This window comes from Hemiscyllium ocellatum, chromosome 3 (genome assembly GCF_020745735.1).
Source record: "Hemiscyllium ocellatum isolate sHemOce1 chromosome 3, sHemOce1.pat.X.cur, whole genome shotgun sequence".
Taxonomy (NCBI): domain Eukaryota; kingdom Metazoa; phylum Chordata; class Chondrichthyes; order Orectolobiformes; family Hemiscylliidae; genus Hemiscyllium; species Hemiscyllium ocellatum.
In genome coordinates this window covers 17,089,479-17,095,398 of record NC_083403.1, presented here as the reverse complement: position 1 = coordinate 17,095,398, position 5,920 = coordinate 17,089,479, and positions in this window count along the sequence as shown.

Here is a 5,920-nt window from a genome sequence, read left to right as displayed (position 1 = left end):
AGTATCAAGGAAATCAAGGATTAATGGGAGAAAGCGGGAGAATGGGGTTGAGAAACTTATCAGCTATGACTGAATGGCAGATCAGACTTGATGGGCTGAATGGCCTTAGTTTCTGCTCCTATGTCTATGGTCTTATCATCTAAGCCAGGTATCATTTTGGGATCTGATTTACCTGGTAGTACCATCAGGGATCAGAACAACAGAGAAAGCAGTCGAGATTAATCTGATGTGCTGTGAGAAAAATTGAGCAAAGTGATTCAGTTCACAAGGTGCAAAGGAGAAAGTGCTAGAAAATTGTAGCCAGTACAAAAATATGTACGCCAGCACAAAAATATGTACGCCAGCTGCCATTTTGAAGCATCTTCGATGCAATAGAAACAAGTTGAACAAACAGCAGGGTGAGAACAGAGTCACAATTATAGGAGATTAGGTCATTTTAAATAGCCTGCAACTTTAAAATACAGGCAACAGAAAAACTAAAGGAGAAACATTCAAGATTTGAAAAATTTTGAATCTTGAACCACAAAATCAAAAAGAAACATTTTGCTGGAGCAAGTCAATGATTCTGAAAATAAATATTGGAGCATCCAACTAAAAGTAAATATACAACTCATGGAGTTTAAACTCAATACAAGAAACGTTTTTTTCAATATTATCAGATCAATGTATATGGCTTAAACAATTAAAATGACAACTATCTTCCATGAATTTGCAAAGGTAATGGAGAAACATCATTAAAAGTAAAAGGCCAGCCCATGGCAAAGAGAAATGTCTCTGTGCCATTCAAAATCAAAAAAGTTCTTTAATCAGCACAAAGTCACCCCTCAGTCTCCTATGTACTTGCTTCCACCACTACCTCTGGCAGCCCATTCCAGACACTTACCACACCATATGTAAAAATATTTGCCCCTCTGGGCCCTTTTGTATCGTACCTCTTGTTTTAGATTGCCCTACCATGGGAAAAAGCTGTTGGCTATCTACTTTATCTATCTCTCTCATGATTTTATAGACCTCTATAAGGTCACCCCTCAGTCTCCTATGCTGGGAAAAAGTTCAAACACATCTAACATCTCCTTATAACTCAGACTGTCCAGTACAGGTAGCATCCTAGCAAACCTTTTCTGCACTCTTTCTAGTTAATAGTATCCTTTTTATAGTACTGTTGCTAAGTTTGCAGATGATATGGGGGAGGGACAGATAGCGTTGAGGAAGTGGGGAAGCTGCAGAAGGACTTAGACAGGGTAGGAGAGTGGATATAGTCATACTTACAGAGTCATATTTCATACATTATATCCCAGACAACACCATTGCCATTTCTGTGTGTGTCCTGTCCAATCATCTCCGAACAAAGATTCCAGAAGGTTATTGTGAGAACAGATTACTCGTTGGACTTGAGTCCACTTCAGAAACGTTTCAGAAAGCAATCTCTGAAACATTCAAAGGCCTTGATGGTGCAGTACACCACATGAATAACATAGATGAATCATGGATCCACAAAAAAAGAGGAACATGATCAAGGAGTTACAATAGTGATGGGAGTTCAACGGAATCTCAATCAAATGTTGAAAGAGAAGTGCAAATTTGCATCACCCAAAGATATAACATTACATGTTAGCATTAGGAATCATTACCCAAGTGACTGGAATCACATTTAATTCACAAAATAACAAAACTAAAAAATTGTAGAAACATCACAGAATTTCAAACATTCCTTGGGATGGTGAATCTAATAGACATGTTTTTAACCAAACTTGGCAGAGATTAGGAAGACTTTCAGACAGTTTTTATGCCACTACTCTGCAACTTAAACTATACCTGAGTTGATTTGGACAAGTTGAATGAGTGGGCAAATGCATTGCAGATGAAGATCAGTAAGGATAAATGTGAGGTTATTCACTTTGATAGCAAAGATAGGAAGGCAGATTATTACCTAGATGACCAGCAGGAAGTCTTACTAGACCACAGGGCTACTCCCTCATTAGAGAGAGAGAGAGAGAAAAACACAACCAGTGGCAATTTAGCTGAGAATCACCATACAACAGGTTGAAGGAGGGAAGAGGATGACAACCTCAGCCAGTGGGGGAATTGAACCCATACTATCAGCATCACTTGGTAGTGCAAACCAAGCACCCAGCCAACAGAGCTAAGGGGGAACTGGAGGAAGGCCTGGGTGTTGGCATAAACCAATGGCTGAAAGTAAGCATGCAGGGGCAGGAACCAGTGAAGAAATCAAATGGTATATTGACCTTTAGAGCAAGAGGATTTCAGTACAGGAGCCTTGCTGCAATTGGATAGAACCTTGCTAAGACCATACCTGAAATATTGTGTGCAGTTTTGGTCTTCTTATCTGATGAAGGATGCTCTAGCTATGGAGGGAATGCAACCAAGTGTAGTGATCGTAACATGGCCAGCCAGGTAAGTTCCTGAATAGAATATGAGTTCCTTGATTGGGACAGTTAATCTGCTCCAGTCAGAGAGTCCTGGCTGACAGATATAGACAGGAGTGTCAGGGGTTCTGTTCACTCCAGGAGCTAGTTCTGAGCTAACTGGGTCAGTGTCATGTACTGTGCATGTATAAGTAAAGGGTGACTTGGTGACAGGATATCAGTCTTCATGGAATTATTTCAGTGGCAATGAGAGAAAAGATGCTCCTGAAGATATTCACTTGCAACAGTTATCTTTGAATCGGGTAACCATTTCTCACATCATGCTGCTATTTGGGAAGCTTGACTCATTTGATCCTGCCATCGAATACTGGGTCTAGTATGTAGAAAAAAATGTTTTTTTTCAATGCAAATGACATTGGGGCAGATGAAAAGTAGTGAGTAGTTCTGACAGCTTGTGGACCCACAGTTTTTTCGGGTATTAGGAACTTAACTTTCCTGGAGGCAACAGATACTAAAACCTTACAAGAGTTGACAGATTTAGACAACGCATATTACAATCTCAAAGCTCCTCCAATTCTGAGATGCTATTGGTCTTACTCGACAGTTCAAGAACCAGGGGAATCCTTATCGGGATCTTTGATGAGATTAAGACAACTGGCAGAGGCATGTGATTTTGGCTTGACCCTTATTGAGATGCTGAGAGACCGTTTGGTGTGTGGAATTAATGATGTGACCATGCAAAAGTGCCTACTAGCTGAATTCTAACTGGACTTCAATCAAGCACTACAGCTGGCTTGTTGTTAGAAAATGTGGCAAGTGGAGTTTACGAGCTACAGCAGATGCCGATGGAAGTGGACACCCTCACCAGGCTGACTGGGCTTAGGGAGCACCTCTTGAATGAATGCAATTGTATAGCCTCACTCAGGACATATCCTGAGCAGAGATATGACACTTGAAAAGCAGTGAGCATCCTTTCCAGTACACAAACTCCCCAACAACAGGTTCTCATTTACCAGCAGGAAATTTGAGTATTTCCTGAAGTCGAATGGCATTTGGCATGTAAGGAAGCTTCATACCATCCATTATCCAATGGTCTGGCGCAAAGAGCACTCCAAACTTTCAAAACAGGGTTAAACAAGCAGCCAACAGCTTCACTAGACACCAAGCTGTCGCGGATCCTGTTTGATTATAAGACCATGCTTATGCAACTACAGGGATAGCTCCTGCAGAATTGTTAAAGGAGAGAAAACTCTGCACCGGATTAAACCTGATATTCATGGACCTGTTGGAGGTGAGGGTGGGAGGGGAAGGAGTGAAATAGCATCAGGAACACCAATGCCGAACACCAAGACTCCACTAAGTGAGAGAGACAGTTTACTTCAGGGGATCATATCTGGTGTTGAAACCACAGGAATGGCCCTGCAAGGGTAAGAGGCATGGTGCAGTGACATACAAAGTTCAGGAAGGAGAGGCGGTCCTGAGCAAGTGCATGGACCACATGAAAGCTGCAACCTTGCAAATGGGGCAGAAGCAAAACATAGCCGGCCCCTCAGAACAACCACAGGACTGTGAGAACGGGTGGGTTCTTCCCTTCCGTATGGCCTCAAAGAAACCTATGAAGGTGAGATGGACACGGCAGATGTTGCAACCTTGCCACCTGCCCCCCTGTTATTGTATGCTCCAGGTGCAAGAGGCAGTCTACAGTCCACTACATGTCCCCATAGCCGAGGCAGAAATTGGAGGGGAAGGGATATCATATTTGGAGTAAGGTCAGCTAAATTATCTCATAGAATATGAGTTCCCTGATTGGGGCTGCCCATCTGGTCCAGCTGATAGATATAAGCAGGAGTTTCAGAGATTCTCTTCACACTGAGGGTGCTGGATCAGTATCATGTACTATGCATGTTTAAACAAAGGGTGACTTGGTGATGGGAGACCAGTCTTCGCGGAGTTATTTTACAAAGGTTTACTCGATGGATTCCTGGGGTTGTGAGAGTGACATATGAAGAAAAACTGGATTGTTGAAGACTATAACACAGGAAGGATTTTCCCAATGACAAGGTGTCCAGAGGAGAACTTTCTTCACCAAGAAAGTTGTGAGCCTCTAGAAATCTCTGTCACAGAAAGTACTTGAAGCCAAAACATTGAATACTTTCAAGGAATAGTTAATATATTGGGGTTAAGGGGATGAAAGGATGTGGGGAGGAAGCATGAACAACGTATTAAGGTGGGTGATCAGCTATGATCATAGTGAATGGTGGAGCAGGCCCAAAAGGCTGAATGGCCTGCTGCTGCTGCTCCTATTTTTCTATGTTTCTGTCCGTTTAAAAACACAATACACACTCACTTGTGATTAAAACAGATAAAAGACAGGCAGTTGATACAAATACGATGGCTGGAAAAATATATAGATATGGAACAAATTCTGAAGATGAAGAATCCAGATCAAAGGGGAGAGTTAAATTACCTCTTATAGTTTCTTTTGGTTTCCGCAATTGCAGTTGTCTATAAAAATGATGGTCTGTCTCAATTTTGATAGCTTACCTAGCAGATTTCGGTCTTCTCTTGCTACAATTATTTCTTTCAAGCACTCTTAGCTTTAATGTCTTTTCACATGGAGGTAGAGGGGGAGAAAAAGAGAGGTGTTCTATTTCAGGCTGCCCTGCACCTACAGATTTGTAGCAAATCATAATTCAACCAGGTAAGGTACCTGTCGTCAGGTCAGCTTCCCTTCATTCAAAGATTCTTGAAGCTGCTCCTCCTCAAAGTAATCTTTTCCCAACTGTTTTGGAAATCAACACTGTCTTGTACAACTAAAAATGTACATCATTCAATTTTTCCAAGTTGCAAATCTCTCCTGATACTTCTGCTATGTGGTAGTGCAATTTACAATTCAATTTAGAACAAACAAAGAACAAAGAACAATACAGCACAGGAACAGGCCCTTCAGCCCTTCATGCCTTCCCTTCTATACTTCACTTACAGGATTCTTATCTTTCTATTCCCTTCCTGTTCATGTATTCATCCAGATGCTTCTTTAATGCTGCTATGTGTCTGCTTCCACCTCCTCCACTAGCAACACATTCGAAGCATTCACCTTGTAAAAAACTTCCTTTGAACATGTCTTTTAAAGTTCCCCCCCTTGCAGCTTGAACCTGTGACCCCGGTAATTGACCCCTCCATCCTGGCAAAAAAAACCTCAGACATTCCACTTTAGCCATGCCAGTCACAACTTATAAACTTCTATCAGGTTGCCCTTCGACCTCCTGTGTTCTAGTGAAAGTCTGTGGGTCTGCACAACCACGTCCCTCTGCATATCTGTGTTCCTAAGGGTTCTCCCATTCATTGTATAATTCCTAACTGTACTTAACTTTACAAAATGCATTGTCCAAAACGGAAAATGATACGGTCGCTTACACGATGTATCAATACCATGCCCACAAGCGAGCTGTGCCAATGTGGTGAAACACTGGAAGGGTGGAAACAGACTGTGTGTGTGTGTGTGTGTGTGTGTGTGTGTGTGTGTATAAATG